Source organism: Marmota monax, unplaced genomic scaffold (assembly GCF_021218885.2).
Source record: "Marmota monax isolate L192 unplaced genomic scaffold, Marmota_monax_Labrador192_F-V1.1 WCK01_AAM20220418_F8-fsc00011, whole genome shotgun sequence".
Lineage (NCBI taxonomy): Eukaryota > Metazoa > Chordata > Mammalia > Rodentia > Sciuridae > Marmota > Marmota monax.
In genome coordinates this window covers 4,185,549-4,197,813 of record NW_026693082.1, presented here as the reverse complement: position 1 = coordinate 4,197,813, position 12,265 = coordinate 4,185,549, and the positions used below count along the sequence as shown (strand labels likewise).

The window sequence follows — 12,265 nt, the reverse complement described above, 5'->3', positions numbered from 1 at the left end:
AGGCTCCTGCCTACCTACACTTACGTGGGACCCCCGGAGGAACAGACCTCATGAAAGTTCTGTTAGTCATTATTATGTGGCAGTGATTGCATATTCATATTTCCTGAACAACTGAAGAGTGCGCTTCTGAAAAATAATGATATAAAGAAAGAAAGAAGACAGAGGAGCCAGGACAGGTGGACCAAAAGAAAATAGGTGGTGACTAGGCCCAGAAATAACTCAGTTCAGAATGGATCAGAGGCTGTAGAAAGTGAATCCAGTGATTAAAAAAAAAAAAAAAAAAAAAAAAAAAAAACCACAGCTGGTGGCTTTGAGGGGTTTGAATATTTGTGTTTAGTAGTGTTCTGCAGATTTTTAGAACTCTTTTCTCCAAGCAATAGAAGAGGCAATTTCTTCCTTGTTTGCCTGAGATCAAAGAAACCTTCCTGAGTGGCAACCTGCACAGGCTTTTTCTTGAAGGACAGGGAGTGGGGCCTGGAGATTGGCTTGGCACAATCAGGACTTGCTAAGTCATGTAGTAAAGGGATGAATACAGGAACAAAATCAGAGCTCATCCAGCACAAAGGAAAAGGAAATGGCTGATGGGAAGCAGCTAGCCATGTCTGCCTCGTGTGGCATTTATTAACCTTAAGGGGGGAATTATTTTTAAGTTGCATGAGTAAAGAATTGAATCAACATAGCACACTAATGGGATCATCAGCAAATTTCAAGTAATAACTATATATGTAAACAGTTACTGCTGACATGTAAATTTTGAAATTCTAGGGGAATGAAAGGGGAGGAGGGTTGTGGAGTGAAGAGCTGAATTCTCCACTGCTGTGATGAGGAACCACCTGCAAATGTCCAAAACGATGTTTAAAAAAATCATAAATACCAACAGAGCACATTCTTAGAATGGTGAAACTAGATATTGGGAAAAGCAGCAAAATGATTTGAAATCTGTGGCCACTGAGGACTTAGAATGGGAAGGGAAGAGCAAAGCATAGCAGTTTCTAGTTATGAGCCTTTGATCATCGAATTAAAAGTTAAAAATGTAAAACCACTATTTTCTTACGGAATAGTTAGAGAAAACTTCAAAGTGGGACGATTTAGATGATTCTGGGGAAGGACTGAAACTACGAACTGATTAAAAAGATTGACTTTGCAAGTTGGCAGTTTAAACTGAAATTTAAGATTTATCTGGGGAGATCATTATATCGGTTGCCTGGAGATGCCACCGGTTAGATGTTCTTGTTGAAATGACAGGATATCTAGATTGGAAATAAAAATTAGCAGGAGGGGCTGGTTTATTTGGAGCAAAGCAAGCCCAGGGTTTCCCTGTGGCCGAATAGGCAAATGGAGATGCCAAATCCTCTGTTCCTGAGTGCAAAAGAAGGAGTTTGAAGAAATTCTGAGCTGGGTGAATGAAAATGAAATCACAGTGTCAAAAGGGAGTCATGTGCTTTGACACCTCTGAAGCAAATTTTAAGATTTTCCAACTGCCTGTGGAACAGCATGTGAATTATCCAGCGTGTGCTTTCTGGTAGCATGCTCTCCCCCTGTTTTGTCTTAAAGAATTAAAAACTGTCTGCCTATCATTAGGCCTCTCAGAAAGCCTTCATCAGGGCCAAAAAAAAAAAAAAAACACAATGACAGGCAAGGGGATCTGCTAGATTAAGGTAAAGAGAAGTTGGCACCCTCTGTCCTCCTCTGGCTAAGTGTTAACTCACTAATCTCATCTTGTCTCCCTGTCAGCCGTTTAACACAATTAAAAATAGTGGCTTGTAGCTTTGTTGTGAGGACTAGAAGAAAACGCATCTAACACACCCATCACCTACCTGGTGGGTATTACATAAGAGGTAGTATTATGCCACTACACTAAAAAATATGTGCAGACTCACTGCTTCATGGCTGACTGGACCTCAGAAGGGAGGTACTCACAGAATAAGAATGAGTTTTGCTGCTGTTTGCTTTTGCTGGTTCTCAATTCTTCTGGTAGAAGAGTTTGCATTTCCCTTTTGCAGTAGCTTGGAGCATCTTCCTCTGGTACCTTGCCTTTTCTTCTGCTCATGTTCAGCCCAGCCCTGGAGATGACCTGTTTCCGCCTGCCCTCTTGTTATGTCATATCCTTCTCTCCATCCTATAACTTATAGAGCCCATCAATGCAGGATAAGTTTTTCATCTCTGTTTAGAGACTGGCTCTTTACATAGTAAAGGACTGGGGAGTGTCTTTTAGGCAGAGTTTCATATTTAAAGGAATTGGATACAATCAGAAAAAAAAAATGTTACTATGAACCATCTGCCAGGACATAAAAATAGTTTTGTTTTGAAAAAGCTAATGAGATAATACTATTCCTCTTCCACTTTATCTCCATGGTGCGTGTTCCTGGAGAGCAGATTCTGTACTTAACAGTCCCCCAGTACAAAGGAGGACTTGGATGAATGCAATGCAGTAGGTTAACAGTACTAGGTTCATTTTATTAAGAAAGAGCAGAGTTTCAAGATATTGGTATCATGACTAGAGAAGAGTAACACATAGACGCTATCATGCCTGATTCACACTGGCCAAAGTCAACCCAGAGTTCCTCAGCTGGATGTGGCCCAGGCCACTGGCTACCCTTTCTCTGCCTGTGCCTCCCCCACAGCACTATCCTTTCTCATCTTCACTGCACGTGGTTATTTCTGTTTTGCCTCCTTCATATCCCTCCCTGTCCTACTTTATTTGCAGAACTGGACAGCCCTTTAGGGTAGGATCCTTGACTTTTAGGATCTATAGATCCCTGCTGGCCCCAGAATGTTCACCTGAAAGACATTCAGCAAACTTTGCTGATACAACCTGTCATTTCTGATTTGGGAAAGACATGCCTGTGGCTGGCATTGATTCTCCAAAGAGATCCCATGCCCCCTTCAACTCCATGGAGGTGCAAGAGCCCTTGGCCAGAACACTGAGCTCCAATCACCTCTAGAAACTCTGCTGCCAAAAGAAGGTTAATCCATTTGCTATTTATTTACTCAGTACTGACTGGGTGCTAGCTGCCAAAGGTGACCTACGTTCTAGGAACAAAGAGGGCTAGGACAGCAATCTTCCCTATAGACAAGCCCTGTGGTCTGTAAGCACATGTAGATCCCCAGGGCCTGATCAGCTGCACCATGGAGCAGATGACAAGGAGGTCCCTCTTGTAGTCCCTCTTGTCCTCCTTTGTTTCAAAGAACCCGCTCAACAGGAACTGGATGCTCACATTTCTCTGAATGCCTATGCATCTTATTTATTCCTTTTTATTCTTTTCTCATGATCCTTATTTCTTTATAATGGATACAACTATTTTCTATATCCTTGTCTTCTCTTCTAGACTTTCAGCTCCTAGAGACCAGGATTTCAGCCCTGTTCACCACTATACCTGTCATAATACCCAGCAAAGTGTCTCATTCACTTCCTATTTGTTAAAAGACGAACTATTACTGCTTAAGAGGTACACAAAACTAAAACATATCACTTCCCGGCAAACTCTTATCATTTCCTGGCAAGCTATGCTGAAGTATTATATTAGGTACTTCCAATGATACAATCAGATATTCGGTTTGAAATTACAAAGTACTCCTTTTTATTACATAACAGATTTATATTTTCTTCTCATGTTTGCCTACTTTGTTGTCAAGGTAATAAATGCACACCTTCAAGGATCTATTTTGAAACATTCACTTAAGGATTAGTGAAAACATTCGTCTCTTACACAAATAAGCATTGACCTAAGTAAAACTACTCGTTGGGAGAATTTTGAATACTATTCAGAGAATGCTACAGAGTCAAATGTGAATCGGAAGAGTAAGTTATGACCAGCATTTTAAGAAATAAGAAAATAATGGAAAATATTAGTTGCTCACATTTCCATGGGTAAGAATTGTTTCCTGAAGTCTTTTTTCAGTTAAATGTCTGTATGTTCATGTGTGTGTACATGGACATACATTGTGTGTGTGCACATATATTCTTTTTTGAGCTACAGACAAAAATGTTAGAGCAACAAGCTGAAGGGATATTTCTGGCTGCTGGGAACCAAACCAAGTTCCTACTTTCAGGCAATTCTCAATGCTGTCAGTCTCAGCAGATGTAAGGGACCTATATTACATTAAAGAAGCAAAATGAGGTTGCTCATCATCCTTGTTCCCCCTTAGGGAAACCAGCCAGGCGGAGTCAAATGCCTGCTCTCACATAGGATTTTGAATCTCAAGCATATGACCCAGAGACCATGGTGATGGTGAGAGTGGATTCAGATGCCCTGATGAGTGGCAGCTGTAGTAACTGCAGCCACCAATGGCAGCCTTCCCAGCTGTGGGGGTTAAACCAGGGCAGAGCAGTGGTCAGTAGAGCATCTGGCCTCACCTGTTCTGCTGCCCCTGCTCAGAGCTCCCTGGCTCTTTCCCATCACCCAGGGAAAATACTCTCCCGATCAGAGTTACTAGACAGGATTTCTCTTGCTCACAAACATGAATCTTGAATGATAAAAATGTCACGCTTGGGAATTAGGCCCCTATTCTGTAGGATATGGGAAAATGATACATGGCTTTCAACAAGAAGGATGCCATCTGGTGAGGCAGTGCCACATCATCTGGATTAAGGATCAGAGTCCGCAGAGGATGAATAAACTAGTGGCCTAGACCAGGCTAAAGAGGAGGACCTGAACTAGGAGAGAAAGTGTTGAAGAGAAATCCCATTAACACCTTCTGCATGGACGACTTCAAAGGCACAGAGCAGAGAAAAGGCAATTCAAACGTGTATGTGGAAAGATGAGTGAAGACACAGCAACACACAGTTAAGGGCACGGGCTCCAGAGCCAGCCTCCCTATGCTGGAATCTAGACTTACCAGCCAGATGAACTTGGGTTTGTTACTTGATCTCTCTGTGCCTCAGTTCTGCCATCTGTAAAATGGGAACAATAACAGTACTTCACTCACAAAATTGTTTTTATGAGGTTTAAAATCAGTTAATATATGCAGAGGTCTTAGAACAGAACGAGGCAGGATGTAGCTTCTTGTTAAAGAGACTTAAAAATCACCCCATATGCTACAGCAAACTTGCTGCTTCAGGTCTCACTTGGGTAAGTGAACTTCCACTATGTTTCTCCTGCATGATTTTAACTCTATATTAGTTATTTATAGTTCTATAGATAAAGGTTTTTGCAAAAGGACCTGTGCACCATTAGAGTTTACCCTTCAAACATCTCACATTAATATTTGTGAATTTATTCACTGCTAAAATTCAATGATGCTCTATTATTATGTAGTATCACTGAGGAACTAAATGTTTCACCTAAATTAATTTTCTAGACAACTGAAGCATATCTAAGGCAATGCACTCAAAATGTGAATTATGCTAAGAGATAGCTTGAAAAATATATTGTACAATTTCCTACTTTCTGAATGACTGCATCAGTCAATGGTCATGTAATTTTTTCATGGTGACCACTTTGGACTCATGCTACAATAATAGTGATGGTCTTAGGAATTAACTACTGTAGTTTAAAGATATATTTGCCCTTAAACTATCAACTCAAATACAATTTCATTATAATCCTTGTACCTTTCTTTAACTCTCCCTGCATCTTTGCTATTACTTAATTATTACATCTTGCATCTTTTACTTTCTACTTCAGATGATAACTTTGTTTGGTTATATTAATGTGATATCATATTTATTAATATGAAATCACTTGCAATACATATCAAAATTCTGTATGAAGCAAAAAGTATGTAGTATAGAGTTATATAGTATATCAGTTATAGTATGGACAAGATTCACCAGCCAAAAGCAGGAAACTTGTGCTATACAGTATGGGGAATTCACTTAGCTAAAAGCTATTTTCAGATTTTTACTGTTAAGATAGTTGAGGCTGCCAAAACAGCACTGTTATTTTGACTAGTAATAAGTGACAGTGGAAGTGAAGGAATTAAAGAGTTCCCACAACTCCAGACATATATAATATAGCCTGGTTGACATCTCTACTGTATTAGTTTCATAGTGCTGTTTTAACAAATTATCACAACTTAATGACTTAAGACAACACAAATTTTTTATCCTCAGGTTTTAGAGGTCAGAAGTTTGAAATGAGCTTTATCAGACTAAAATGAAGGTACTAGCATGATTTTGACAAGAGGCAATTCAAAGTCTCCTCCAGTCTTCTGAAGACGTCAGGAGAGAATCTATTTCCATGCTTTATAAAGCCAGGGTTAGAAAAATGGATTTCACAAGATATACAGAGGTTGCCTGCATTGCTTACTTAGCTTGTGGCCTCATGCTAGAACTTCAAAACCTATCACTCCAACTTCTGTTTCAATCATCAGGTTTCCTTCTCTGACTTTGACATTTCCACTGCCTTCTTGTAAGGACCCCTGTGACTTCATTGGATCCACATGGACAATCCAAGAAAATGTCCTATCTCAACATCCTTAACTTCATCACATCTGCAAAGTCCTTTTGCTTATGTGGTAACACGTTGCCACGTGGAGATCAACGGAGGCTGCTCTTCTGCTTACCGTGTCAGCACAGATGTTGAGCAGATCTCAGAAGTAAACTGCTGATCTTTCCACTCCCACTACCCCTGTTCAAAACTTTCTACCTGCAATCTGCCTGCATTTCAGTTGATGCCAGGTTCACCTTTCCTGTGGCCCAGGGCAAATACCATGCAGTCACCACAAACTCCTCCCTTTCTCTCAGATTCCACATACAACCTGTCACCAGTGTTCTCTGGTATCCTTTCAAAACATATCCAGCATCTGACTACTTCCTCTATCTCCATGGGCAGTACCAACCCACACCACCATCTTCTCTCAGTGGGATCCTGGAACCACTGTCTGCAGACCCTCCCAGGTCCCACCCTACAGTCCACAGCTAGAGTGTCTTTTGAAAGTACAAATTATGTCTGTCACGTAACTCCTCTCATCCAACCCTTCCAATGTCTCTCCATCTCACTACAGTAATAAAGAGGCAAAGAAGAACAGTTTTCCAGGAAACGAAAGCCATTGGTATGGCTGAGCGACTGTGAGTGGGAATGAAATGAATAAGAGCCCATGAGTGAGGGCTGGGTACCCCAGGTGGGCAAGCCTGACTGATCCTAAGGACCAGTATTGAGCAGAGACTTGGCATTACCAAGTCTGCACTTTGGGGACTTAGCTCCAACCACATCCTGAGATGAGACAGAGTGGGTGGGGCAAAGGAATAAGAAGGGGACACAGACTCCCAGCAGAAAGGACAATGGCAGCAGAGAGAAGTGGAAGTGGGTAGCTGTGTGGCTCCTAAAGGAGGCAGAAATGGCAAACTCAGTGAGGGCTCAAATGTGAAGTCAAGGGTGACACCCAGGTTGGGACTTGAGTGGATGGGTATCTAAGGTGGTAGTGTTCTCATCAGCCAAGTGGGAAACTCTGCAGGAAGAGCAGCTGGTTCTGACCTGCTGATACCAAGGTGTGTGGGAGACATTCAAGACAGAATACTAGTAAGTGATTTGCCATATGGAATTGGGTGAAAAGTTAAAGATATCAGCTGGAAATATAGTCTTGCAAATTCTCAGTTTGCAAATGGTTACTTAAATCATAGAAATAGTTATTTTTTTAATCACCCAGCATGAGCATACCAAAAGAAAAGAGAAGGGGGCTTAGGACTGAGCCATTTAAGGGAAAGAGACATCTACAAAGGAGACTGAGAAAGAAGAGTTGGAGAGATAAGGAGAACATCTGCTAGAACCAGGTCTCATAGACAAATGAAAAAGAAACCAGAATTTAAACACTTCCAACAGATCAAGCAAAAAAAGAACTGAAAATAGTCCATTGGATTTAGTGTTAATTAAGCTTTAGAGACCTTGCAAAAAAATCATTCAATCAGTTCAAGCCACCCTGCACTGATTGGTCTATGAAAGGAGAAAGGGAAGAAAGCAAGAGAACTCTCACAAATCTAGTGAGAACTCTCACTAGATGCAGAGATGGGGCCACTGAGGGAGTGTCAAGAGAGAAATCAAAAGTCAAAAAAGGATTTTTACTTTTTCACTCCATCTTCTTCCTTTCCTCCCTTTCTTTCTTTAGGCCCTACTTGCTTCTAAGGTATCCAAGATATACATGGCTAAATTCTAATGGGAATAAGCGAGCAAATAGAAAACCAAGAGATTATAATGCATGAGAAGGAAAGAGAAGACTCCAAACATGGGTAGGAAAAGTCACCTTTGGGTCTCTACTCAAGTGGCACCTGTCAGATAACTATTGTTTGACACTGGAAAATAGTTCATCCATCTCTTTTCAAGGCACTAGAAATAAAACGGAGCTTCCAGTCATTAGTGGGAGTGGAAGCCACTAACCAAAAGACCCTGGATTTTATGTATCCCATGGGAAGTGATCTGCACAGGAACCAGGGAGAGGGTTCTGGGAAGACGACAGAGTAGGAAGCATCAGGAATCCATCTCCCTGTCCAAACAACAATTACACTTCCAGGATCTGTTCAATGTCACTATTTTGGAGCTCTGGAGTCTACTGAACAATCGCAACATCCAGGGGAAGTCTTGGACTTAATAAAAGTCAATTTCAAATCTTAACTCATTCCTTACACCCCAGCCCATGGCCGACAACCATGCATATGTTCCTGGAGTGGCTTTCACGTATCTTGTGGGAACCAGAACAGACACACTTTGTCTTTCAAATACTGAATATCAGTGTTTGATTGCTGGTTGCTGCTTCTGATCAGGGAGACGTAGATACAGAGGCAGGAGATATTATTGTTGCTCCTCTCAGATTGAAAGGGTTTCAATGGGACTAAAAAGGGCTAGCATTTAAAAAAAAAATCTATTTCATCTTTCTCTTTTTCCCCAGGTGAGCAACAGAAATTAAAGACCAGGACATTCAAAATCAACTGCATTTATGAGGAATATTGGAAAGGCACCACACATGCCTAGGGAAAGATGCAGGCTTTGATAAAGGCCTTCAGTTTATCTCAGGCTGACCCTCAGCACCAAGACAGCATACAATGATTCAAAACAAAACAACAAAGGCTGGAGAAGGGTGAGAATCTGATTCCCAAAGCTACCAAATTATTAGAGTCAAATGTTCAGTTCTCAACAATAACAAAATCATATGGTATACAAACATAAAAATTATGGCTCATTCAAAAGAAAAAGAGAAAGTAAGAGAAACTGTCCCTAAGGGAGACTCAAAGGCAGAGCCAAAGGGGAAAAAAAAACATTTAAAACAACTATTGCAAAGATGTTCGAAGAAGTAAAGGCAAGAGGAAGTCAAGAATATTGTGTATCAACAAATTTAAATATCAGTAAAGTGACATTTTAAGGTAAACAAAAGCCAAGGGAGTTCATCACCACCACATCTTCCCTACAAGAAATTCCGAAGGGACTCCTGAGGGTTAAAATGGAAGAATTCTAGACAGCAATTGGAAGCTGTGTGGAGAAATAAAGATCGCAGTAAAACTAAGTACATAGGCAAGTATAAATGTTAGTATTCTTATACCATTAGTTTTCAATTTAATATTTTCCTTTCTATATGATTTCAGAGATATGTGTGCTGAAAATTAATATTAGTTTGTATTTGGACACACAATGTATAAAGATGTAATTTTGTGACATCAAAACTAAAGAGGGGAGGGACAGGACTGTAAAAAAGCAGAGTTTTTAACCACTGCTGAAGTTAAGATGATATAAATTTAGGGTGTTAAGCATAATCCTTATGGTAGCCACAAGGAAAATAGCTATATAATATGCATAAAAGGAAATGAGACTTGAAATGTTTAAATACAAAAATAAACAACACATGAAAGGAGACATAAGTGCCAGAAATAAGGAACAAAAGAGTCATAAGGCATATAGAAAACAAATAACGTGATAGAAGGAAGTTTTTCATTATCATCAATTATTTTAAACGTAAATGGATTAAACTCTCCAATTAAAAGACAGAGACTGAACTAATTTATTTTTTAAAAAATGAGCCAACACTATACTGTTTGTAAGATACTACTTTAGATCTAAAGACACGCATAAGTTGAAAGTAAATGGAAAAAGATACCCCGTGTGAACATTGTCAACACGTAAGCTATACTAGATTCAGAGGGGGAAAATTTTTTTAAAAAATTACCAAAGACAAAAAAAAATGTACTAACAAAATATTCAGCACAGCAGAGGACATAACAATCCTGTTAATTTTTGTTTTATGTATATTGGTTATCTACTGTTGTGTGTGTAAATGTTTACAATTGAGAGAAATAGTATTACAACAGCTGGAGAAGTCAACACCCTATTCTTAATAATGAAATATTATACAGAAGGATTGAAATAACACAATAAACCAACTAGATGTGACAGACCTATATAGAACACACTATCCAACAACCATAGCATACATACTCACATAGGTGCACATGGAAAAATCTTTAGCATAGATCACATGTTAGGCCATAAATTAAGACCCAAATTTAAAATTGAGATTCCATATTTTAAAATATAGACACCATAAAGTGTCTTCTCCAACCACAGCAGATGATGTTAGAAATCAGTAACAGGAGAAAAACTGAAAATTTTGCAAATTTGTAAAAACAACACACTCTTAAACAACCAATAGGTTAAAGAAACAATCACAAAGGATATTATAAAGTAATTACACTTGAATGAAAATGAAAATGATATTCAAACTTCATGGGATACAGCAAAAGCAATGCTAAGGGGCTATTCTATAGCTAAGAACACTTTCATTAAAGATGAATGACCTATATTCACAACTTCAGGAAGCAAACTCAAGGAACTAGGAAAACAAAAAAACTAAAACAAAGTTAGCAGAAAGAAAAATATATATTGAGATAAGCATAATAAGAACTAGAAAAACAACAACAAAACAAAAAAAATGGTTCTTTGAAAAGAACATCAAAATTAAGAAACATTTAGCTAGATTATCTAGACTAAGGTAAAAAGAGAAAAACACAAATACCTTTCATCAGAAGTGATATTGGGGACATTACTAATGTTTCTAAAGAATTAGAAAGGATTATAAGAGAGGACTATGAACAATTGCACACCAAAACAAATGGATATTCTAGATGAAACTGCTAGAAACACAAAACCTACTAAGTCATGAAGAAATAGAAAATCTGAATAGACCCACAGCTAGTAAAAAGACCATATTGGTCATCAAAATTTACCAAGAAAGAAAAGCCCTGGACCTGAAAAGTTCACTGGTTAATGCTACTGAGAATATAAAGAAGAACTAACCCAAGTGTACCTCAAACTTATCCGCCAAAAATGAAGAAGTCAGAACACTAATGCATTCTGTGAGTTCACTGTAAATAAACCTTGCAGAAAAGCCAGGCAAAGAACTACATGAAAATAAAACTAAAGATCAATACCCCTTATGAAAACTGACAGGTCTATCCCCAACAAAATCCTGGGAAATGAAATTCAGCAGCATATTCAAAGATTATACATCATGACCAACAGATATTTACTCCTAGAAATCAAGGATGGTTAAACACGTGAAAACTGATCAGTATACCACATTAACAGAATAAAGAGGGTAAATCTCAATCGATTCAGCAATAGCATTTGTAAAATTCAATATTATTCATGATAAAAACTCACAAAACTAGATATAGAAGAAATCTTCCTGAACACAATAAAAGTCACATATGAAAAGTTCACAGCAACCATCATCCTCAATAGTGAAAAACTAGAAGCATTTCCTCTAAGATCACAAATAAAGCATATATATATATATATATATATATATATATATATATATATATTCATTCCACAAGCAAAAACAAAAACAAAACAACCTGATTAAAAAATGAACAAGGAACTTGAATAGATATTTCCATAAGAGAGATTCAAATGGCCAATAAGCACATGAAAAGATTCTCAAGTTCACTCTAACCATTAAGAAATACAAATAAAAACTTGCAACCGGACAACACCTCATACTTATTAGGTGGCTACTATAAAAAAATAACAAATATTTATACCAATGTACAAATTGGAATCCTTGTGCATTGTTGATTATAAAATGGTATAGTTTCTGTGGAAAACGTTCTGGTAGTCTCTCCCCTCCCCCACCAAACTTAAAATAGAATTACCATATAATCCCCAAATCCCACTTCTAAAAATAAACCTCAAAGAATTGAAATCAGAGTCTCAAAAAGATATTTGTACACCCACATTCATAGCAGCGTTAGTCACAGTGAAAACACTGAATCCACACAAATGTCCATCAGTGGATGAATGGATAAATAAACTGTGGTATGTGAAAGAACTATCAAGGC

The 12,265-nt window shown here is 38.5% G+C and overlaps 1 protein-coding gene across 3 annotated transcripts in view; it reads right to left on the bottom strand.

The window, feature by feature from the left end:
- Nucleotides 1–12,265, bottom strand: part of Mtus2 (microtubule associated scaffold protein 2) — a 595,926-nt gene that overhangs the window by 413,504 nt on the left and 170,157 nt on the right. For 2 of the 3 annotated variants that reach the window (XM_046454223.2, XM_046454225.2), the window contains exon 3: nucleotides 4,840–4,894. The exons of the other annotated variant lie outside the window; for it this stretch is intronic. The gene's annotated coding sequence lies outside the window, so the exon portion shown is untranslated. The remainder of the gene's footprint in view (nucleotides 1–4,839; nucleotides 4,895–12,265) is intronic. 3 annotated transcript variants of the gene reach the window in all.